Genomic DNA, 26,266 nt, shown 5'->3' with positions numbered 1-26,266 from the left:
AGACTAGTTTTAAAGCCTTCCTCCATGGACTTGATCTTTTAGACTGCTTCATTTTTGATATGGAGCTTGTTGGCTTCATAAACTTGATTGAAAGTACACCACAGGGAGACACCTCTTAAAACCTAAAACATAGTAATCAACTCAGAACAATCCTGTAGTTTAAAAACCTGATATTTAAAATGTCAAGTTATTACTTTGGAATATTCTTTCATTATAGATGTTTGTACAGAAGAAGTCTACATATTTGCAAGTTGTTTGGAAAACGAATAAAGCATGGTGGAAAACCTATTTTGAATACTCTGTGCACGTACGTGCACATACACATAAGCTTAGCATGTGTCATTCAGAATATGTTGAGGATGATATATCTAACATGTCTTTCTGCCTTAAAAGTTACTGTTGTAATTAGTGAAATGACTCTAGTTTTTGATTTTTTTTTTTTTTTTTTGAGACGGAGTCTCGCTCTGTCACCCAGGCTGGAGTACAGTGGCCGGATCTCAGCTCACTGCAAGCTCTGTCTCCCAGGTTTATGCCATTCTCCTGCCTCAGCCTCCCGAGTAGCTGGGGCTACAGTCGCCCGCCACCTCACCCGGCTAGTTTTTTTGTATTTTTAGTAGAGACGGGGTTTCACCGTGTTAGCCAGGATGGTCTCGATCTCCTGACCTCGTGATCCGCCCGTCTCGGCCTCCCAAAGTGCTGGGATTACAGGCTTGAGCCACCGCGCCCGGCCTAGCTTTTGATTTAAACAGATGTTTAACCAGGTCTCTGGAAAGCTTAAAATCTGGATGCTTTGAGTGTCTAAAACTCTGTTACTTAGTAAAGTTCCTATTGCTTCTTATGCCACCTTATATTTCTAAAATGACTTCAGCCCTTGAAACCTGAACTTAGGCCAACTCTTCCATAGTTGCTACAATTAGAGGAACAATTACTTCACATGAGGGGATTGGCCGTTTAATCCATCAGCAGACTCCATTTTCATAAATAGCCTTATAATTATACAAAAGTTATAAAACACACTCAAACAAAGGGAAGATTTGGCATTGCTACACACTGCATTGGGTCTCTATTCTAGCAAAACCCCTAGCTACTGAGCTGGTTTCCTGGAGTGACCAGGCCAGATGTTGGACAGCACAGTGACAGAGAACAGTGATGACTCAGTGACCCTGATGATCAACTGAGTTCAAGACTTGAAACTCACCTACTCCTGATATGGAGAGAATCCTTTTGTAATAAGTAAACTTTTAGTTAAAACGTAAATAATCTCAGTCTTACCGTTCTTAAAAATAGTGGCATATACTTGCAATGGTCACTTTTTAAAGTACTCATTTTGGAAAGCTTTCCTCAATTCTACAATAACACTTCATAAACTCTAAGTGGTTTTACATCAGAACTCAGCCAAAGTTCTAAACAACAATTACTGAGTAAAAAGGAGAGGTTTCATCATAAGGATCCAATTCTTATTAACCATTTTAACCCCAAAGCATAAATTGGTAGATTGGCATGAGCTCAGTGTAAGAAACAGAACAAGCATAGTGGTGAAATTGGCTGGATGTACTTGAAAATACTGCAATTCAAATGTTAGAGGAAGTGGTTCTGTCTCAGCAAAATCATTTCAGAATTACTCCTGTTACTGAGGAAGAGAAAGTAACATTTATTCTTGGAAGCTTGCAGAAGTCCTTTATTTAGCAACTTGTGTAGGAAGAATAAGGGTGACCTGGATTAATTAACGGATACTTACCAGTTTCCAGTTAGGCTGCCCAGTAATTCCTTCCTTTCAGTATTAGAAGAAGCATCCTTCTGCCTGCAGAACACTAATCCCTTTATCCACAGTTCCTTGCTACTTCTATGGGTCTTGCATCAATTCCCTATATTATTAACCTAAGAAAAATGCCTTCTTTTGATTCTTGCTATCCTCCAGTTATTACTATTTATATGTGCTTTTTACTTCAAAACACAACCTTGAGTAATTTTATTTAAACATTTTTGAACTTTTATTATAAAAATAATAAATACTCATTACAGAAAATTTAGGAAGTAAAAAGTCAAAGAAAAGACAATCTGCAAACATCAGTATCAAGACAACTGCTGGTTAATATTTAGAGGCATTTACTTGTAGCTGTTTTCACATTTTCTTTGGTTTTGTTTTGACTTCAGTTTACACACATAGTTGTTCCTCAGTATCCATAAGGAATTGGTTCCAGGACCTTCTTTGAATACAAAAATTGGTGGATGCTCAAGTCCCTGATATGAAATGACATTTGCTTATAACCTGTGAACATCCTCCTAGATACATTAAATCATTTATAGATTACTCATAATACCCAATACGATATAAACTATCATACTGATTTTCTTAGGAAATAATGAAAGAAAAAATCTGTACATGTTCAGTATAAGTGCATTTAAAACAATTTTTTTATCTGCAGTTGGTTGAACCTACAGATGCAGAACCCATGGATATGAGAGGCTGACTGTAATTATATGTATTCTTCATATCCTATTTTTCAGTTAGTATTATAATAAATATATTATATGTAATAGAAAACTCAGACATAATTTACATGGTTTTATACTATTATCTACCAACTTACTATATAATAGGTTTTTAATTATCTCTTTTTAAATTTTACTTTAAGTTCTGAGATACATGTACAGAATGTGCAGGTTTGTTACATAAATATACACGTGCCATGGTGGTTTACTGCACCCATCAGCTCATCATCAACATTAGGTATTTCTCCTAATGCTATCCCTCCCCTAAACCCCCACCCCTCAACATGCCCCACTGTGTGATGTTCGCCTCCCTTTGTCCATATGTTCTCATTGTTCAACTCCCAATTATGAGAGAGAACATGCGGTGTTTGGTTTTCTGTTCCTGTGTTAGTTTGCTGAGAATGATGGTTTCTAGCTTCATCCATGTCCCTGCAAAGGACATGAACTCATCCTTTTTGATGGCTGCATAGTATTCCATGGTGTATATGTGTACATTTTCTCTATCCAGTCTATCATTGATGGGCATTTGGGTTGATATCAGTCTTTGCTATTGTGAATAGTGCTGCAATAAACATACATGTGGATGTGTCTTTATAGCAGAATGATGTATAATCCTTTGGGTATATAACCCACTAATGGGATTAATGGGTCAAATGGCATTTCTGGTTCTAGATCCTTGAGAAATTGCCACACTGTCTTCCACAATGGTTAAACTAATTTATACTCCCACCAACAGTGTAAAAATGTTCCTGTTTCTCCACATCCTCTCCACGATCTGTTGTTTCCTGATTTTTTAGTGACTGCCATTCTAACTGGCATGAGATGGTATCTCATTGTGGTTTTGATTTGCATTTCTCTAATGACCAGTGATGATGAGCTTTTTTTCATATGTTTGTTGTCTGCATAAATAATTAATCCATTTTAAAAGATGGAATTAAAAATGAAATAATAGTATAAATATTTTGAAGAATTTGATGTAATCTATATTGTCAAATGGTTTTAAAAGGTCTCACCAATAACATACTTTATGAGATTGCTTATTTTATTGAGTCCCTGGTCAACAGTAAGAGAGCAAATATTTTTAAACTGCTGATAATTTGATAACAATACTAATTATGGTCTTAACTTATATATCTTTGCTAGTGAAATGGAACATTATAATTATTTAATAATTTTAGTTTGTACATTGTAAAATATTTTTTTGTTTCATTCAATTATCTACTGGATTCTAGTTTCCTTTTTTGTTTTTGACTATTTATAATTATTTTTCTGTTATCACAGGTGCAAATATTTTCCCCTGACAATTGGTTGATTTTAGTTTCTACTCTATTTTCAAAAGGGGCAATTTTCTTTTTTAGTAGGCATACAAATTTATATATTTGCCCCAAATCTTCTAAACTATAGGCTACTTTCCTTTCATAATTTATAGGTATTTCCCAATTCTATAAACTACATGAGATATAAGAGGATTTCAGGGACAAATTGGACACTCTTCCAATATTTTGTTTATCACAAATAATATCACTACGAGATATTGTAAGATGGCCTGAAACTGGCTTATCTACAGTTATATTCATTCCATAATTTCACTGACCTCACTGCTGGATTCCAGACCACTTCCTTTGTCTTACAACTCTTTTTTTTCTTCAGGCCTTTGGGACACCAGACATCAAGTATTCCCTCCCTTCAGGATCCTTTTTAGATTCCTTTAGATGTTGGTGCTCCCAGTTTTACAAGTACCTAGGAGTCAGTTCCCACTCTATATCTGGCACTGTGCTAGCTTCTGATAACAGTCAACCTGATTGGCATAGTTTCTTATCTCATGGAGCTAACAGCTGAGAGGACTAGGTATCACCAACTTCTATCTTATTCCTATTCTTGTATCTCATATTTCCACCTGAACTTCAAAATCACAACTTGTCTTTACCATCATCATCCTACTAAAGTATGTTTTTTTCCTCCTGGATTCCGAAGTAACTCAGATTAGTCAGTCTGTAGTCAATATTGGCTACTTATTCTTCAAGTACCAATATCTAATCAGATATAAGAACTAGTCCACCTCCTGGGTAATCTACTAATCTGGTTCCTTCTTTCTTTTGCAATTGCAACCATTTTACTTCAGGCCCCATTCTGAACGTGAGTGAGCAGTCTTCTTATATGCGGTGATATATGTATGTGTAAGGGTACCTTTCTGACCTGTCACAACAGAAGAGGTTCTCTTCCTCTTAAACTCACCACCTTAAACTATGCACCAGATCCCAATCCTTCCATATAATCTAGAATCCCTTGCCATCAGTTTCCCTTTTCTTCTATATTTTCAGCATATCTTAAGACTGACTTCTTACATTCCCCTCCAGTGACTCTTCTCTCTCTCCTTCCGTAATCAGATGAGCTTCTTGAAGACAAAGATTAGTCTCTGTTGACTTACTTGCCATCTGCATTATGGCTTTCTTCCAACACCCTTTCACTGGAACTGTGCACATCAAAATGATCATAATGCTAAATTTGGGGGACTTTTTGAAGTTCATATCTTACTGACTTCTCCCCAGTATTATTCACTGTTATCCACTCCCTCCTTCTTGAAAGGTTGTTTTCCCAGGATTCATTACCTTCTCCATGTTTTTATTCTCAATCCTTGGGCTAAACCCTGGTCTATTCTAAGGGCCCCTCTTCCCTTGCCATCTTTTTCAATCTCAGGATTATTCTCTGGAGTTCTATCTTGGCCTCATTTTATTTTTAGGCTATACTCTCTCTGTATAATGATATGCATTCAAATTCTTCAATTGCTATCTTTATTTTCTTCTGAGACATGTATTCAAAGACTCCTCACTTATATATCCAACAGATACTTCAAGCATGTCAAAAAATTGAACTCATGTTTATTATTTAACCTTTTCCTAAATTTTCTATAATGCTATCACTATCATTAATTTACAACTGAGAAAACAGAGTGTGACACTGAACCAGAATTCTTTCTAACCTTCCAACTGCGTATCTTACCATCTATGTTAAATCTATTAAATCTCCTCCATTCCCACTGCCACTATTTTTAATTCAGGCTACAATTGTTTCTTCTGAATTACTACAACAGCCTTCTAACTGGCCTCTGCTTTTAGTCTTCCTCCCACAGATATATCTCCATACCGCAAATGATCTTGCTAAAGTACAAATCTAATTGTGCCATCTCATAGGTTAAATTCCTGGTTCTCCACTGCCTTTAGATAATATTCAAAGGTTTTTTTTTTGCATAATGTATAGGTCTTACTTTATATCTTCAGACACTTCTGTTAGGTTCCTGTCTCAATCCCCCAGACATAGTGTAGTTACCTCAAATGTTCTCTTTTGCCCACAGACCTTTGCCCATACTGTCTTCTATGCTTGGGACTATCCACTTTGCCAACGGTATTCCTGCTTCAGGTCTCAGTTTAGAATTTACATTCTTTGGGGTAAGCTCCCTGATCATCCAACACTGCATTCCTTATTTAAATTAGGTTAGATATGCTCATTCCAAAGAACCGTATAGATACCCCATGACAGCACTCATTACATTGTATTCTATTTTCTTATCTAAGTGTCTGCTTTCCTACCATTATCAAGGGCAAAAATTACTATTACTTTTGCACCAATCTAACACAATATAATCTCCTTAAGTGGTACATAGTAGGATGGTGCTCAAAAATATTTGTGAAATAAAATAATAATTATCACAGTTGGTTAATGTTGTCTCAGTACCCTGAGAAAAGTAGAACTATAATTTGTAGGTTTTTAGCATGTGGACAAACCCGTGCATTGTGGAGGATAACATATGTCTAAACATAATTAACTTGATTATTATAATAGAAACTTCAGCTTTGAAGGTCAAGATTAGATTGGGATAAAAATTAGTAACTAAAGGTACAGAATTAAACACAAAACCATGCCAGGCACGGTGGCTCACGTCTGTAATTTCAGCACTTTGGGAGGCTGAGGGAGGCGGATCACCCGAGGTCAGGAGTTTGAGACCAGCCTGGCCAACATGGTGAAACTCCATCTCTACTAAAACTACAAAAATTAGCCGGGTGTGGTATTGCTCGCCTGTAATCCCAACTACTATAGGAAGGCTGAGGCAGGAGAATTGCTTGAACCCAGGGGGAGGGGTTTGCAGAGAGCCAGGATCACGCCACTGCACTCCAACCTGGGCGACAGAGTGAAACTTTGTCTCAAAAAATAAAATTAAATAAAAATAAATAAATTAAAATAAAACACAATACCAAAAAAAGAAACACTACTCATTCATATAAAATTACTTTATAAAATGTTTGACATATACTCAATCATAGAGGAAAGCAGATTAGTTTTAAGAAGTTCACCAAAAGAAATGAAGTACTTTCTAAATTAATGGAAATATTATTCTTTTCTTCATGAAAAGCACCACAAAAGTGTTCATTAAACTCATATGCTTCAAATAAATCAGTTTTCTAAATTTTCAATATAACATAATATCCTAAAGTGAGGGAGATTAAGATTCAATTATCATTTAAGGCACAGAAAAATAAGCTAACTATTTATATTTTTAATATGTATGGCAACTTTCCCATGACTATTTTCTTTTCCCTTAATGGCTTTTCTCAGTAATATAATAAAATACTCTTGGTTTCATGTATAGAGATGAGTTCATTTCTTTACCAAAAGTTTTTGGAGGACATAGTTGTGGCTCAGAAAAACACTTCTTCATGCAATGGAAATATTTTTGGTAACTTTGATAAATGACTGAGTCTATGTATCTTATGTTGGCAATACTAAAATTTTGATTTACACTATAAAGCAAAAGTGGTCTGTATGTGTTTACTAAAATAAGTTATTGCATTATACCTCACAAAGCACAACTAAAAATGGAATTTGGCATAAATGTTACACTAACAAGATTTTAATTTCATTAACATTCGTATAAATACTTGTTGATAGGCTGTTTATGGTTTCTTACTTAGGCTGTTTATGGTTTCTTCCTTAACCAATCCATTCTGTTGTTGGAAAGTTGACAGCATTGGCATGAAACCAGTAACTCTGTAAGAGCCATTTGTGTGTGACAAGCAACATCCCTATTCTTTAAAGATATATTTAAGTATATATGTAATTGATCACTCAGAAAAAATGACTTCATGAATAAAGAGGATTGTTGGTGCAAAAGTTTAAAAAACAGAAATTTTGGGAATAGTGCCAAACCTATATGTAAGGTCAAAGGCTAACATCAGCACCAATCACTCCTTTACATATTTCACTATATTTTATGGCAGAGAGGGGGAAAAAAAAGCTAAAATGAAAGTTATGTGCTAGTTTCTGACATTTGAATTAATTCTCAAAATTGGTCCATTTGGGGGATGGGATAGTACATAAAGTATATGAATAACCTTTATGAAGGCAAAGAAAAATAAAAATGAGTTACTAAATTATATCTTTGAAAATATTTAGATTTTGCAAGACACATTTTTGATATCATGGAATTAATAGATTTAGCTGAATCCCTCTAGAATAGCAGAAATATCTTTAAAAAATCAACTACAGTTGTGCTTATTAACCAATTGTAATAAATATTCTGTATTCAACTTATAAACAATTCCACATTAAAGGAAATATGCTTTGCCATGTACATTGTTTAGCTGGGCTATATTTCCTCACTAATATCTTTATAGTGCAGTACCAAATACTACATAAAGGGTGATTCTTTGGTTTATTTCCAGAGAATCACACAACTCAGGAAAATCCTAGGTTGCTTAAGTCATATATACATTAACATGTATTGTGTCTCCATGTTTGCTATATGGACTGGGACTAGAGTAAGGTGAGTGGGACAAGTGAGGTATTTGCCTTAGGCATAACATTTAAGGAAGTGCAAAAAAACCTCAGTAATTAAGATAAATAATATTTTACTGTAATATCTAAAAATCAATGCAAAAATTTAAGAGAAACAAAATACCAAAGTTTTAAATAACAGGACTAGTAACAGTGTTATGCCAAGTTGTTTTGAAGCTTGATGCAAAGGGAAAGATCAGTAATACTAATTTTTTCTCTGTCCTAGTATTTATCCATTTCTGGAAATACTAATGTAAATGTTAATAGGATATTGCTTTTAGAACTACCCAGTAGCCATGGAATTTATGATTGTTTCCCATGAGGCTGTCACACTACCTCATTTTCCATTACAAGAGGTCCTGGAATTCTGACTTATAGGAAATTCGTTACAGAATAAATTAATTCAGTCTGTAAAACTAGGGTCTGTACCTTATCCATCTTTGTATCGGCCTAGCAACGAAATTGTACGTAGTAAGTTGGCTTTTTCACTTAGTAGCTGTGTAATGTTGAGTAAATTATTTATCTTCTCTCCGTCTCAGTTTTCTCGTTTTAAAATGTAAATAATAAGATAAAATGAACACATAGGGTACCTAACATATAGTAGGGATTTACTAGCCATATTACTATCTTTTATTTTAAAAAGTAAAATGAATTCCATCATACGTAGCCTCAATGCTATCTCAATTGCCAAAGGCCGAGACTTACTCTAAATTCAGGTCAACTTCAGGGTTCTAGGGGGTCACTCACAGGAGGACTGATGATTAACACAAAACTAGCCAGAAAAATTTTCTGGAAGGTGAGTCCAGGAAGTACTCCTTACCAGAATTCCAAATATGTAATCCGTATTTTTAATGTATTTCATTTCATAATATACAAGGATTTTAGTGTGTCTTTAAAAAGAAAAATCAATTTGCACAAGATAAGAAGAGTAGATGGTCTTAATTGATTTTAAGTTATTACAAATTACTTTTATCAATTAGTAATAACCATGAAGGAGACTCCATTGACATGATTCTCTCCTGTTTCACCCTCTCAATTTAATTATCCTTGAAAAATATTCCTCTATCCAACCTAGACTCCCTCAGGGAGTGTTAATATAGTAGGTCATCCAAACTAGGGCTCACTCAACAGCATAATGGAGCATCTAATGATGTCAGTAGGTTGGCTTTCAGAATAACATGGTCATAGTGGCCACATAAATATTACTGCCACACACATATATATGTGTGTATGAACACATTACATATATATACACACTATATATATTATATATATAATATATATATTTATACATATACTTCTGGTCCCTGCTCTATCTAAAGGTTTTTACTCTTTGATAAAAATGTATTTCTAATTCTACTGATTTATGTATATTTATTAATTGAGGGACAAGTAGGTGGTTTTATTTCCTTTGCTACTTTTATTTCAAAAGAAACCAATAAGTGTATTAGTTGATATATTAGTGATAGAAGCTTGAAGAACTCAATAAAACATACTTTATATCATTACATAGCTATATAACAGAAATGCTCATAGCACATAAGTCTATATGTTCATAATGAAATTCCCATTATGTGCATTTATATCATTTTATTATACACTTCTGCCTATGATAATTTCTGTATTTGTGAAACTGAATTATATAGGTAAGTTTCACATACAGAGATAACTTCATATGAAATACTGAATATATATTAAAATACTGCTTGCATTATGCAAAGCAATAATTAAAAATAACTTTCACAATTTGCATGTCAACATATTAGAAAGTAATAAACCTGGTTCTAAAGTTACTGTTTTACATAGGCAACAATATTAAGCAATTATCCTTATAACTGGCTGAATATTTAAGAGTTTTCCAGTTGAATACTTTATTAATGCCAAAGTTTTATCTTTTGTTGTACTATTTTTAGAAAGACAGACTTTTATTTTACATGGAAGAATTTCATTTGTAAATGAATGAAGTCCTTTTTACAGGAATTTCACGTTTAATTTGAAAATAGGGCCGGGCGCGGTGGCTCACGCCTGTGATCCCAGCACTTTGGGAGGCCGAGGCGGGCGGATCACGAGGTCAGGAGATCGAGACCATCCTGGCTAACACGGTGAAACCCCGTCTTTACTAAAAAATACAAAAAACTAGCCGGGCGCGGTGGCGGGCGCCTGTAGTCCCAACTACTCGGGAGGCTGAGGCAGGAGAACGGCATGAACCCGGGAGGCGGAGCTTGAAGTGAGCTGAGATCCGGCCACTGCACTCCAGCCTGGGCAGCAGAGCGAGACTCCGTCTCAAAAAAAAAAAAAAAAAAAAAAAAAAAAAGAAAATAGGTAAAAGCAGTCCTTATCTACTCATATTCTTGTGGAGAAATGAGTCAATACAGGTAGGAATTATAGGTCCACACTAAAAAATTACTTTTTAGCTTTAAACCATTACTAATGTAAATATTAATTTTTGAAAGCTATTTTTAATTATTTTGTTTTGAAATATAACACATACACACAATTTTACATATAGTATGTATATAGTCAATTTCAAGATTTATTAAAATGCTATGAAATATAATTATATAAATTATATATTAAATTATATGTAAATTATAATTATATAAATGAAATGTCATAAAAATATTCCTCTGATCATTTTAAAATAAAAAACACTGCCTGCATACCAGATGTCCTGCTCAAAAATCTCTCCTAATTCACCATGGAATACTATACAGCCATAAAAAAAAGGAGTTCATGTCCTTTGCAGGGACATGGATGAAGCTGGAAGTCATCATTCTCAACAAACACAGGAACAGAAAAACCAAACACTGCATGTTCTCACTCATAAGCGGGAGTTGAACAATGAGAACACAAGGACACAGCGATGGGGACATCACACACCGGGGCCTGTCAGTGGGTGGGGGGCTAAGAGAGGGATAGCATTAGGAGAAATATCTAATGTAGATGACGAGTTGATGGGTGCAGCAAACCGCCATGGCACATGTATATTTATGTAACAAACCTGCACATTCTGCACATGTACCTCAGAACTTAAAGTAATTTTTTTTAAAAAAAGGTCTTCTCTTAATGGCAACTACTGTAGTTAAGCTTATAACCTTGACTTTCTTGATTTCCTTTATAATGTTTAGCACATACATGTTTAAGCACTATATTGCAGCTTTGTTTGCTTTTGAACTATACATAGATAGAACAATTCTTTAGGTATTGTTTTGTTTTCATTTGTTCAATATTGTTTGTAAAATGTATCTGTGTTGCTGTGTGTAGATATGGTTCTTTTTTATTGCTGTACTATGTTTCACTATATGAATGTATTAGAGCTTATCCATTCCATTGTTATTGGCCACATGGGTTGTTTCCAGTTTTGGGCTATTAAGAAGAACACTTGCATCCTACTTCTGTCATTTCAGCAGGGACGTGGATGGAACTGGAGGCCATTATCCTTAGCAAAATAACATAGAAACAGAAAACCTGATAATGCTTGTTCTCACTTATAAGTAGGGGCTAAATGAGAACACATGGACACACAGAGAGGAACAACATACATTGGGGCCTATTGGAGGTTGGAGGGTGGGTGGAGGGAGAAGATCAAGAAAAATAATTAATGGTACTAGGCTTAATACCTGAATGATAAAATAATCTGTACGACAAACCCCCATTACACAAGTCTACCTATGTAACAAACCGGCACTTGTACCCCTGAACTTAAAACTTAAAAAGGAAAAGAACAACACTGCCCTGACCATCCTTGTGCAAGGCTTCCTCTGGTGCAAATATCTATGAGTGTCACCTGAAGGATGATAGGGTATGCATATCTTCAACACTACTGGAGTGTCTAAGTTGTTTGCCAAATGATTACACCAAATTATAATATATTCCAATTAGCAAAATATGAGTTTCAATGGTTCTTGTCCTCTATAATACTAAGTTCTGTTAGGCTGTTTTTGTTGTTTATTTGTTTGTTTGTTTTTAAATTTGCAGTTTTAATTAACCTTTCTCTGCTTGCAAATGAGATTTAGCACTTGTTTATATGTTCATGAGTTATTTGGATTTCTTTTATGAAATGTACGTTAAAACTGCTTGTTTTGTTTATTTTTCTCTTGAACTGTCTCTATTTTAATGCTTCCTCAGAATTACTTATACTGAATATGTGTGCTTTGTTGGTTATGTGCAGCAAATACCTTCTCTATGTGGCTGCTGTTTCACTACTATTATGACATCTTTCGATGTATGGGGGTTCTTAATTATAATGTGTATATATTTATTAATATGACTAGTACTTTTTGCATATTTTTAACAAAATAATAACATATCTAAGTTTATGAATATATTCTTCCATATTATCTTCTGTAAGTTATATATTTTTTCTTCTTACAGTTAGGTCTTTTTTAAGTACGTAGAATAATTTATTTTAATATAGATAACTAACTTTTTAATAAGATTTTAGAAAACCCTACCTGTTCCTCACTGATTTGGAGCAACCTCTATAACAATATCAGCTAAGCTATCAATATCAACTATATGTATGGGCCTCTGTCTTAGCTCTCCCATTGCCGTTTTCTATGCTATTACACTTTATATCCTACCTTTCCCTGTCCTGTCTATCCACCACACAATTACCACCATATCATACCATAGCACATGATATCCACCGTCTTATTTAATGCAGTTTTATAATAAGTTATGGTGCTTTATACGGCGGATTCTTCCACTTTATCTTTGTTGAGTGTAATTGGCTATTTGTGGATTTTGAATTTCCATACAAATTTTAGATTCTGCTTGTCAGCTTCCATAAACAAACTCCTTGTGGGATTTAATTGAGATTGTAGTCATAAGTTAATTTGGAAAGACTTAATTCTTTAATATTTAGTCTTCCAATTTATAAATATACTTAAAGCTTTTCTTTAGTATTTTCAATAAAGTTTTATGATTTTCTTCATAAGGTCTTACGCATCTCTTGTTAGATGTATTCTTCAGTATTTGATTAAAAAATATTATTACTGGTTGCATTTTTTTCCTTATGATTGCCTACTCATAGAGTTAGTTTAAGAATAGGGCCAGTTTGACAAATTGTACTTTTCTAGGTTTTTAAATTTCCTCTAAATTTTCAAATGTATTGATGTAAAGTTGTTCACAATATTATTTTATTAAAGCTTTACAGTTGGTATCATCTGTCGATCTACTCCTTTTCTATTCCTGATACTAGTTATTTGTGTTTTCTCTCTTATTTTCATGATCAAACTTGTCATGGCTGCATCACATTTACCAGTCTTTTCAAACAATTTTGGCCTTATTGATACATTTTATTACATTTTTTTCTATTTCATTAATTATTGTTCTGTACAATATGTGGTGTTTTTGTTATTGTTATTTTCAAAAACATTATGATTTCTTCTACTCATAAGTTTTTAAGTGTTCTTTAACTTCCAATAAAATGATTCTCTAGTTATATTGGTATTATTGATTTATAGTTTACTAGCATTGTATTCAGAAAACACCCTGCATAAGATTTTAATCCTGAAGACATTTTTTGATACCTGACTTAAGCCGAGTATAAGTTCAAGTTAGGTAAAAGTCCTACGTGGGCCTAAGGATACGGTACATTTTCCTACTGCTGAATGTTCTGTATAAGCATTTTAGGAAAATTTTTTTAAACCAGTTTATCAAAGCCTGTCCCTTACTGCTTTTTTGAGTACGTGCAATATACATGTGACAGAAATGTCCTTAAAATCATCCAAAATAGTTGTGGAATTTGTTACTTCTTATTATGCTTTAATTTTTGCCTTATTTTTGAGGTTGTGTTATACTAGTTTATTAAAAGTATCACCTCTCTCTAGTAAACGGAAATTTTTATTCATTTTGAAATTCTGCTCTTTATGTTTAGCAATGTTTTTTTTCCCCCAATGTGTATTTTTTTCTTATGTAAATATAAGAACACCAGCTTTTTTTGTTGCTGTTGTTAGAGTTTTTGTGGCATGTGTTTTCTATCTTTCTGCATTTGAACCTATTGTACCTTTATAGTTTAAGTTTGTCTCTTGGATGTTTTTTTAAATCTAGAAACAATTACTATTTGCTACCTGGGCTATTTAATCATTTATGTGTAATTTAAGTACTTACATTTTGAGTTTAAGTACACAATCTCATTTTGTGCCTTCTATATGCTCTCTCTGTACTGTGTTCTTTTTCTTTACTTTCTTGACTCCAAATTCAATAAAGTACTTGTTTTCTTTCTACTAATTTCTTTCCAGTAGTGTGGCAGTAATATTGTTTTAACCTACTCATTGAGTTTTTACCCTAGAATTCTCTCTCTATATACACACACACACACACACACACACACACACACACACACATTCAATATATATTATAAATATATTCCATATATTTATGGAACACATATATATTGCATATATAAATGGAATTTAAACATAATCTAAAATTAACCCTTTTTCTCTCCTCCTAGAGAATACAAGTATCATGGAACATTTTGACTCAATTTAGCTTCACTCTTCAGTTATATATTGATATTTCTGTGTTCCTTACATGTAACATTACATTTCATATTATTATTGTTATTAATATTTTTAATTTATGCTTGATTTCACCAACATATTTTCCTCTTAGTTAATTTTTCTATATTCTTGCATCTTGGATCTTCCATCTGGGACTTTTTTGGCCAAAAAGACTGCCCATTTAAAAAAAACGTATTTAAGAAGGGTCTGCTAGTAGCAAATTCAGTTTTTGTTTATTTTAAAATATGTATATTTTGTCTTTATTATATATTGTCATAGTATAGAATTCTAGGTTGGGAATAAGCTTTCATTCATTCAACTTTCAGATCACTGATGATCTTTTACTCTCTTCTGTTGATTTTAAGACATCGGTTCTCAGCCTGACTACAAATTCTTTGAAGTTAATTTGTCTCCTTTTTATCTCATTACTTTAAGATATCCTTTCTGCTCCATACAGTTTTACTCTGATGAGTTTAGCTGTGGAGTTGGCTTTTGTTTTTCAAACATTCTATTGAAATTTTAATTGCCAAAAGAGGAAAGAAAAAAAATTGTAATTGGCAAATTAGCTATTGATTGATTTAAAAAATTATCCTCCTTATGATTGACTCAATTTTTTGAATCTATGAACTGATGTCTTTCATTCAGTTAAGAACATTTTCCAGTCATTATCTTATTGGGGATTACTTTTTCTTCATACTATCTTTCCTCTCTTCCTAGAACTCTAATTAGAAATAATTTAAACCATCTCTAGGCCAGGCATGGTGACTCATGCCTGTAATCCCAGCAATTTGGGAGGCCAAGGTGGGAAGATTGCTTGGACCCAGGAGTTCGAGAGCAGCCTGGGCAACATGGTGAAACTCCACCTATACAAAAAATTAAACAAAAACAAAAAAAGCAGAGTGGTGTTTGTCTATAGTCCATGATCTTGCCAATGCACTCCAGTCTGGGTGACAGAGGGAGACTTGTCTCATAAAAAAAAAAAAAAAGAAAGAAAAGAAAAAAAAAGTAAATACATAAAATAAATAGTAAGCATTTCTAACTTTCTTTATATTTTTTTACCTCTTAATTTTTTCATCTCTTTTCTTCTCTGCACTAGATTCTCAATGAGTACTCACATTATTTCTTATTTCTTATTTATTATTTCTTCAGTTCTGACTGATCTGCAGTTAAACCCATATAATGAGATTTTAAATTTCAATTATTCTGTTTTTCATTTACATTCAGTTTTTTCCTCAAAACTGCTTTCCCTTGAAGATATTTCTATTCGTATTCTTAGCTTTTATTCATTAAACAAAGTAGATGTACATATCTTATAATCTGTGCTCAATAATTCTAATATTTAAATTGTCTGTATATTTTTCCTGATGTCTATTGTTTCTGCTGGTTCTTACACATGATGCCCTACGTTCTTATAAATGAAAATGTATTTTTACAGAAATGATTTTTTTTTTTTGGAGACTGAGTCTTGCTCTGTTGACCAGGCTGGAAGAAGTAGCTCAAACATGGCTCACTGTAGCCTCAACCTCCTGGGATCAAGTGATTCTCCTACCTCAGCCCCCTGAGTAGCTGGGACACAGGTGCTCACCAACACACCGGCTAATTTTTTTTTTTTTTTTTTTTTTTTTTTGAGACGGAGTCTCGCTCTGTCGCCCAGGCTGGAGTGCAGTGGTGCAATCTCGGCTCACTGCAAGCTCCGCCTCCCGGGTTTGATCTCGGCTCACTGCAAGCTCCGCCTCCCGGGTTCACGCCACCCATCTAATTTTTAAATTATTTTGTAGAGATGGGGGTCTCACAATGTTGCTCAGGCTGCTTTTGAACTCCTGGGCTCAAGCTCTCCGACTGCTTCAGTCTCCCAAAGTACTGGGACTATAGCTGTGAGCCACTGTACCCTGCTAGAAATGATATATTTCAAGTTCTTCCAGGTATTATAGAGGTTTTAGCAAATTGAAATCATATTAAAATAAATTCACATCTTAACATTGTTTTTAAAGTTATATTCTCTGTTTACGTTTGTTTCAGCAGGAGTATTAATCGAGTTTTCTTTCTTTCCTCAAAATAGAAGTTCAGTATTATTTTTTAGCTTCCTGATATGGTTTGGATTATGTACCCCTGCCCAAATCTCATATGGAATTATAATCCCCAATGTTGGAGGAGGAGCCTGGGGGGAGGTGATTCAATCATGGGGGCAGATTTCCCCCTTGCTGTTCTCAAGATAGTGAGTTCTCAAGATCTGGTTGTTTAAAAGTTTGTGGGGCCGGGCGCGGTGGCTCAAGCCTGTAATCCCAGCACTTTGGGAGGCCGAGGCGAGTGGATCACGAGGTCAGGAGATCGAGACTATCCTGGCTAACATGGTGAAACCCCGTCTCTACTAAAAATACAAAAAACTAGCCGGGCGTGGTGGCGGGCGCCTGTAGTCTCAGCTACTTGGGAGGCTGAGGTAGGAGAATGGCGTGAACCCGGGAGGCGGAGCTTGCAGTGAGCCGAGATCACGCCACTGCACTCCAGCCTGGGAGCACAGCGAGACTCCGTCTCAAAAAAAAAAAAAAAAAAAAAGTTTGTGGAACCACCAACCTCTCTCTTCCCACTTCTCTGGCCATGTAAGACTTGCCTGCTTCCCCTTCACCTTGCACTACGATTGAAAGTTTCCTGAGGCCTCCCCAGCCACGCTACCAGTACACACTGTGGAACTGTGAGTCTTTTCTTTATAAATAAGCCTCTTTTCTTTATAAATTACCCAGTCTCAGGTAATTCTTTATAGCACTGTTTCAACTTCTGCCACTTCTCTCTCTGCTACTGTAGTGGTCTCTAAATTCACTTCTCCAGCAACTGTTCCACAGAAGCAGCTTCTATCAGGGAACCATCAACAACCATCCTCACAACAGAGAATACACATTGCTATAAAGACTAATACACTTTTCAATTCACATTTTTTGTCCTGTCCCAAATTTCTCTTGTATATCATAAAACTCATAGTGCCTTTCTTTGCCTAGAGTAATTTTGCACTATTAGTTTCCCTGTTCTTTTCTTTTCTTTTTTGTGGTGCTTTTGTTTGTTGAGACAGGGTCTTGGTTACCCAGGTTGGAGTGCAGTGGTGTGATCTCAGCACCATCTGCAGCCTCCATCTCCTGGGCTCAGGTGATTCTCCCACCTCAGCCTCCCAAGCAGCTGGGACTACAGGTGCATGCCACCACACCTGGCTACGTTTTGTTGTTGTTGTATTTTTCGTAGAGATTTTTTTTTTGATTTTTTTTTTTTTTGCCATATTGCCCTGGCTGGTCTCAAACTCCTAGTCTCAAGCAACCTGCCCAACTCAGCCTCCCAAAGTGCTGGGATTACAGGTGTGAGCCACCATGCTTGGCCCCCATTTTTTAAAAACCTTTTATTTCCTTTTATCTGATCACTAAGAGCATCTTTTCCTAAGTCAAAGGACCACATATAACTGAATGATTCTTAACCTAGTAGAAGAAATGGTAAACAGAGTTGGCTTCCAGTGTGATTCTCTGTAAGGAAAGAAATATATTATTAAAATATTGCCCATCATTTTTGAATGATCCAAGTTCAACATAACTTGCAGTATGGTGGAGAGGAAACTGTGCTAAGAGGCAGAAAGTGACTATTACTATTTTAAATATTAATTTTATCAATTGTAAAATAGGAAAAATACATGTCAATATGTGAGGCAAGATGTGAAATCATTTGAATACAGCAAATATAAAGACAACTATCACTGTTATTTCTGGTGGATGCAAACTTTGGAAATAGCAATTTTGATTTTTGAGCCAAAGTTTGTGTGATTCCAATCCTTTCTCTCTGCTACAGAAAATGGCATGTTTTTAGGGATAGGGCTTGTTTGTGCTAATTTACATAACACCTATCCCAAAATCACAACCACTGCTAGGTAAGTTTGACACATTATTACAGTCCTAAAATATTGTAGATTGGTACTCCTTAAAACTACTATATGAGTAAGAAGCCATAATTATACACCTATGGTTACAAAGATCATGTCACAAAGTAAATAAGTCAAAAAGACGGGAAAATATATATTTGCTTGAAAACAACTCATAAAGCAAGAATGATTCATTCTATAATTCCATGTATCCATTCTTGGGTATATAAGATGTGAATTTAAAGTTTTTCTATATCATAACTTCTGAGGATTTGAGATTTTATCCTATTTTCAGGTTGATATGAGCATGGCATAGTTTTATGAATGTTGAAAAAGAAGACTCCTAATTCAGAAAGAAAAAGTTTTATTCACAGAACAGTAAGAAATATGAGCATCAGCATATTTGTGTGGGTCTCCTTTGCCCCTCAATTTCTACAAAGGTAAAGTGAAGGAGTTCAGGTAGACAACATGCACATGGTGGGTTTGTGTTATAGCTTAGAAATCCCAAGCTTAGGGAATTCAAATATTTTATAATTGCTTGTAAACCAAGCTACCCTTTGCACTAGAGGAAAACATTATCCTTATAGTGCTGAGCAGCAAGCAAATTTGTCCTTAGCTTCAGTGGACACACTATCTTTATCATCTAAGGTTGTTCAGTACACAAACATTTTTTAAAACATAGTCTGAAACTAAAGGGTAGTACATGCCACACTTCCAGAATGTTCAGAAACACAAGAGTCCCATGGAGAACTGTCTCCCAACACTAAGTACATTTTGTATATGAAACCAATGATTTGCTTCTTTCTTCTATTAGAATTCTGACTATAGTAACACTATAGATGTAGTTAATCTAACCAATCTATTTACTATCTGTGATCTTGAGTATTCAATTTGTAAAAATTTTCTCTTGATAAAACTATTTTCCTAATTTAAAAAACCATTAAACTAAACTAAACATTTACATTTTAGTTTAAAAAAAGAAAACAAAAATGGAAAAATAAATCCAACAAATTCTACTATCTTTACATCAAAAGCATCCTGTTTTATAACCCTTTTGCAGCATGGAAACACATGTAACTAAAAATCACATTAGTTTTTCAGTGAGTATTGGCAAGAAATATGCTGTAAATGGTCACAAACATATTTATTCTCCAAATGTGTGAAAAAGCTATTCTTCAGAACGTACTTACATAGGAAAAATATGGATCTATTGGATACTGTGGTTTTTGATCAATTCACACATCATATCCTAGGACTGGAACGTTTATTGTGCTTTGTCATTCTCATAATTTAATATTTGAATAAATTTAGTAGAAATATATAAAGTCCTCTGCGAAAAAATATGAAAAACTGTATTTCGAAATTATTCCTTATTTTCTAAAGTCATCCATAAGAAAAAATAAATTCTGTGTTATTATAGCTAGCATATTAAGAACACTTTAAAATGTCATTCATTTTCATATTAAGAAAAATGACATTAAGAGGATTCTCATGGAAAAATATGGCTTCTTGATGAAGTGGAAATACCATGGGCTTTGGAGTCAGACCTAAGTTCAAATTCTTGTTAGTCTTACATAAGCTCAAAATTTTAGTTTCAATCTCCAAAAAATGAGGGTAATTGTATTTTTTTTTCATGGATGTTGTGAAGATACAATCAGATACATAAAATCCCTAGATAATATTCTTGTTGCTCAGGAAATAGCATCTCATACTCTTTTCTCCTGTGGCAGTTACCTCAAAATATTAAGAGTAAATCTTAGGCATCAATTTCTTAGGTACAGATATTTACCAGAGCTCCGAATCATAGAGTTTAACTACCAGCCTGAGGGTTGGAAAATCAACTTTAGATATTTACTATAGCTATACTCATATGAACTTACAAATAAAAATGCATTTTTTAAATAAAGAGAAGATACACAGATTGATATGGTTTGGCTGTATCCCCACACAAATCTCATCTTGAATTTTAGTTCCCATAATCCCCATCTATGGTAGTAGAAAACTAATGGGAGGTAATTGAATCATAGGAGTGGTTACCTCCATGCTGTTCTCCTGATAGTGAGTGAGTTCTCACCAGATCTGATGGTTTTATAAGGGGCTTTCCCCGCTTTTGCTCACCACTTCACCACGCTGCCACTATATGAAGAGGGATGTGTTTGCTTCCCCTTCTGCCATGATTGCAAGTTTCCTGAGGTCTCCCCAGCCCTGTAGAACTGTCAGTCAATTAAACCTCTTTCCTTTATAAATTACCCAATCTCAGGTATTTCTTCACAGCAGCATGAGAATGAACTAACATAGATGTATTTTATTTTCAAATGAGATTAAGACAAGTTAAGTGATTTATCTAGGATGCAATAGCTATTGAGTGACAAATTAGGAACCTTTTTCTAAATCTTAGACTGGTCCCTTTTTCACTATGTTGCCAATATTTAGGCAACTGGTGAGTTTAAAGTTATTTAAGTCCATAGCTGAGTGCTCTATGTGTTCATAGGGGTCAAGAATGCTTGCTAATATATCTTTTTGAGTAATAGCAGCAGAAGACAGAAAACATTTCTTAAGTCTCTATAGAAAAATGCCAGTATTTTAGATCATGTGAGTCCTGATAAAATGTCAAGTTTATAATATTAGATAACAATCCCAAATAAAGTGTGTTGTCTTTGGAATTTAATATATAACTGTATAGATAATGCATAGCAACAATAGAACAGGTTCACTTTTTTTGGTCCATTATTCTAATTTTCTTTAATCCATCCTTTGAGTTTTTAATATCAATAATAGTTTTCATTTTAAGAATCACTATTTTTTTAGTTTTCTAATTTTACTGTCTCATTGCTTAATTACATTATCAAATCAATTTGTATGCATTTGATTAAACTAAAGATACTTATTTCATATTCTGTACCTGATCAACCCACTATCGTAAGTATTCTAATAGGCTGATTTTGTAGTTTGTATTTCTGTTTACTATCATTCTTATGGCTTATTTCCTGAGATGTTTAGGTTTTTTTATTGTTTTAGTTAATATATGTTCTTTATATCTGCATTATTGTGAATTTCTAGAAGTGTGAAATTAAACTGTCTCAACTCAGAAAGCTTTTTAACTGCTTTTGGCAGGTACCCGGAAGCACCTTCCTCCTTACTCTAGATAGATATTTCTCAGCAATAACTTACTACACCTATATATTTGTTTTCTTGTCATTTCTGAGTTCTGAGGAACTCCTTATCAACTTTCATTTCTTTTTTTGTTTGACAATGGATATTGCCTAACTTCAAAACCTACTATATAAAGCTACAGTAATGAAAACAGTGTGTTGATTAGCTAGATTTGGTCATTTCACAATGTATATATACCTCAAAAAATCACATTGTACACATTAAATATATTTGTGTGTGTATATATAACTTTGTCAATTAAAAACATAAATTTGAAAAAAAGGAAAATGAGAGGAAAGTTATCACTCTAAAAAGGAACCTATATTTCATATTCAAATTAAGCATTATTTAAGATAAACAGTATTGAAACAAAACAAAATACAGTATGGTATTGGTGAAAGAATAGATAAATAGATCAATGGAACATAATAGACAAGTCAGAAATAGATCCACAAAAATACAGTTAACTGATCTTTGCCAAAAGAGAAAAGGCAATACAATAGAGAAAAAAATACTTTTTTTCATCAAATGATGTCAGGACAACTGGATACATGCCTCCCCACTCCCAAAAAAAGAATCTAAACCCAGACCTCACAACTCTTCAAAATAGTACTTCAAAATGAATCATAGACTCAAATGCAAAACATGAAACTATAAAACTACTAGGAGATAACACAGGAGAAAATCTAGGTATTCTTGGGTTTGGTGATAACTTTTTAGATACAACATCAAGGGCACAATCCATGAAAAAAATGAATGATAATTCAGACTTCATTAAAATTAAAAATTCTTCTGTATGAAAGATAATGTCAAAAGAATGGGAAGACAAGACACAGACTGGGAGAAAATATTTGCCAAAGATACAGCTGATAAAGGACTGTTATCAAAAATACACAAAGAACTCTTAAAAGTCAATAATAAATTTTTTTCAGGACATATGATGGCCAACCATTTGAAAGTAGGAGGAACATCTGCCACCAAGAGATCAGGATAGTAGAAGACTGGTGCACTCCAAACACATCTTTGGAAGGCAGGCATTGAGAGTGGACGCAGGGAGGATACAGATGCTGGGCTGAAGTGGTTGGAAGCTGGGGACTCTGCAGAAGGCTACTGTGTACTGGCTCCCCAAGCACTCCTGGGGAAAAGGTCAGTAGAGCAGGTGATAAGTGACCCACTCATGCCATAAGACCTCTGGAATCCTGGCAGCAGGACATCCCATGATCCTCCCGGACATGAACTGTCAGTAAGAGCTGTCTAGAGATGTGGTAGTGGCAAATTCTAGCCTGTTTGAAGCTCCAAGGGTTGGTGTGGGAACATCTGCAGGGGAGCAAGGCCAGTGATGCCCATCTTCCAAGGGTCTCCATGCTCCACTAGAAGATGGTAGTCTTAGGGGAACTGTAAGACCTGAAGAGAGTAGAGCAATCTTGTCTGTGAGATGGGGCCCGTTTGACCTGAGTCACCCTCTGTCTGCCGGTCTCCCCTGGGGCCCAAGCTTGGCCATGCTTGCTTGTAGTGTAGTTTTGTATATCTAATAGGATGCCTCCTGGGGATCTGCATCATAGCTCCTGCTGACAGAGTGCACCTGATTGTTGGAGACCTCCAGGAGAGTGGCATTCTCTTGCAGTCACAGTCCACCCACACTCTCTCCAACCTCACCCTCCTCTGTGCCACTTTGCTAGCAAGCACTCATGCAAGACCACCCCCTCACCCCCATTGCTTTGCTGGTGCACATGTGGACAGACTTTGTCTCCCCTTTACTTCCTGCATGTGGGTGTGTACCATTGCTGTCAATGTGAGCAAACTCACCCCTTACCACCACTGCACCACTGTGTTGCCATTGCCAGCACAAAAACAAACCCAGACGCCAGTGGCCCTGTCCCATACCCCTGCACTCTCACTGTCACTGGTATGAACATGGACAGGAAACCAGCAGCCCTGCCACCTGCCTTATGCTGCTACCACAGCCAGATGGAATGCACACACCAGTGCCTGCCAGCACCCCACCCATGTGCCCACACTGCTGCAGATGGAAACACACACATGGACCCCAGTAGTCCCCCTCTGCAACTCAGCACTGCCATCATTAACACTGTCAAAGCCAGAAGGGAGGTCAGCAGCCCCAGGCTCACCAGTGTCCTGCCTCAGCTGATGAGCTGGTGCTGTTGCTGGCATGGGCAAATGAGCATGGATCTTGCTGCCATGGCCTGACAAGTGATTTGGCTGGTACCATCCTTCAGAGTGTTGTGACCAGTGGTCCAGGAACACCTCAGCCCTTAGAGTCCAGCAGGTTCCCAACCCTGAGGGACCGGAGAACCAAACTGAGCCGACAGAGGTTAAAAACTCTCTCCAAGAATTTCACAATACAATCACAAGTATTAACAGCAGAACCAACCAAGCTGAGGAAAGAAACTCTGAACTTGAAAACCTCCTTTCCAAAATAACTCAGTCAGGCAAAAATAAAGAAAACACAATAAAGAAGAATGAACAAAATCTCCAATAAATATGAGACTATGTAAAGAGATTAAATCTATGGCTCAATGGCTTCCCAGAAAGACAGGGAGAGAAAGCAAGCAACTTGGAAAACATTTTTCAGCATATCATCCATGAATATTTCCCCAAACTTGCTAGAGAGGCCAACATTCCTATTCAGGAAGTTCAGGGAACCCTTGCAATATACTACATAAGGAGACTATCCCCAAGACACATAGTCATCAGATCCTCCAAGGTTGAAATGAAAGAGAAAATGTTAAAGGCAGATAGAGAGAAGGGCAGGTCACCTACAAAGGAAATCCATCAGGCTAACAGCAGACCTTTCAGTAGAAACCCTACAAGCCAGAAGACAATGGGGGCCTATATTCAGAATTCTTAGGAAAAGAATTTCCAACCAAGAATGTCATATCCAGTCAAAGTAAGCTTCCTAAGCCAAGAACTAATAAAATACTTTTTCAGACAAGCAAATGCTAAGGGAATTCTGTATTAGTCTGTTCTCATGCTGCTGATAAAGACATACCCACAAATGTGAAATTTACAAAAGAAAGAAGTTTAATTGGATTTACAGTTCCACATGGTTGGGGAAGCCTCACAATCATGATGGAAGGCAAAGAGGAGCAAGTCCTGTCTTAAATGGATGGCAGTGGGCAAAGACAGAATGAGGAGGAAGCAAAAGCAGAAACTCCTAATAAAACCATTAGACCTTGTGAGACTTATCCACTACTACAAGAACACTATAAGGGAAACCACCCCCCTGATTTAATTATCTCACACCTGGGCCCTCCCACAAGACATAGGATTTATGAGAGTACAATTTGAGATGAGATTTGGGTGGGGACACAGAGCCAAACCATATCATTCCACCCCTAGCCCCTGCCAAATCTCATGTCCTCAAATTTCAAAACTAATCATGCCTTCCCAACAGTCCCCGAAAGTCTTAACTCATTTCAGAATTAACTCAAAAGTCCACAGTCGAAAGTCTCATCTGAGATAAAGAAAGTCCTCTGCCTATCAGTCTATAAAATCAAAAGCAAGCTGGTTATTTCCTAGATACAATGTGGGTACAGACATTGGTAAAATATAATCATTCCAAATGGGAGAAATTGGCCAAAACAAAGGGGCTACAGATCCCATGCAAGCCCAAAATCCAGCAGGGCAGTCAAATCTTAAAGCTCCAAAATGATCTCCTTTGACTCCATTTCTCACATCTAGGTCACACTGATGCAAGAGGTGGCTTCCCATGGTCTTGGGCAGCTCCACCCTTGGGGCTTTCCAGGGTACAGCCTCCCACCCAGCTGCTTTCATGGGCACTGTCTGCCGCTTTTCCAGGCACACTGTACAAGGTGTTGGTGGATCTACCATTTTGGGATCTGGAGGATGGTGGCCCTCTTCTCACAGCTACACTAGGTGGTGCCCCAGTAGGGACTCTGTGTGGGGGTTCTGACCCCACATTTCCCTTCTGCACTGCCCTAGCAGAGGTTCTCCATGAGAGCTCTTTGGGTGCCTTTTCGGCAACACCCCACTCTACTGATAGCAATTTACTGTATTAGTCCATTTTCACGCTGCTGATAAAGACATACCCGAGAATGGGAAATTTACATAAGAAAGAGATATAATTGGACTTACATTTCCACATGGCTGGGGAAACCTCACAGTCATGGCAGAAGGCAAGGAGGAGCAAGTCCTGTCTTACATGGATGGCAGCAGGCAAAGAGAGAATGAGGAAGATGCAAAAGTGAAAACCCCTGATAAAGCCATCAGATCCTGTGAGACTTATTAACTACCATGAGAACACTATGGGGGAAGCTGCCCCTATGATACAATTATCTCCCACCTAGTCCCTCCTACAACATGTGGGAATTATGGGAGTACAATTCAAGATGAGGTTTGTGTGGGGACACAG

General features: G+C 35.9%; 1 protein-coding gene across 2 annotated transcripts in view; it reads right to left on the bottom strand.

Moving 5' to 3' along the window:
* The window catches only part of LRRIQ1 (leucine rich repeats and IQ motif containing 1), a 209,838-nt gene that overhangs the window by 16,587 nt on the left and 166,985 nt on the right, over positions 1-26,266 (bottom strand). The window lies entirely within an intron of this gene.

Source organism: Theropithecus gelada, chromosome 11, assembly GCF_003255815.1.
Source record: "Theropithecus gelada isolate Dixy chromosome 11, Tgel_1.0, whole genome shotgun sequence".
Lineage (NCBI taxonomy): Eukaryota > Metazoa > Chordata > Mammalia > Primates > Cercopithecidae > Theropithecus > Theropithecus gelada.
Note: the sequence above shows the minus strand (reverse complement) of the source record. Positions and strands in the feature narration are given on the sequence as shown.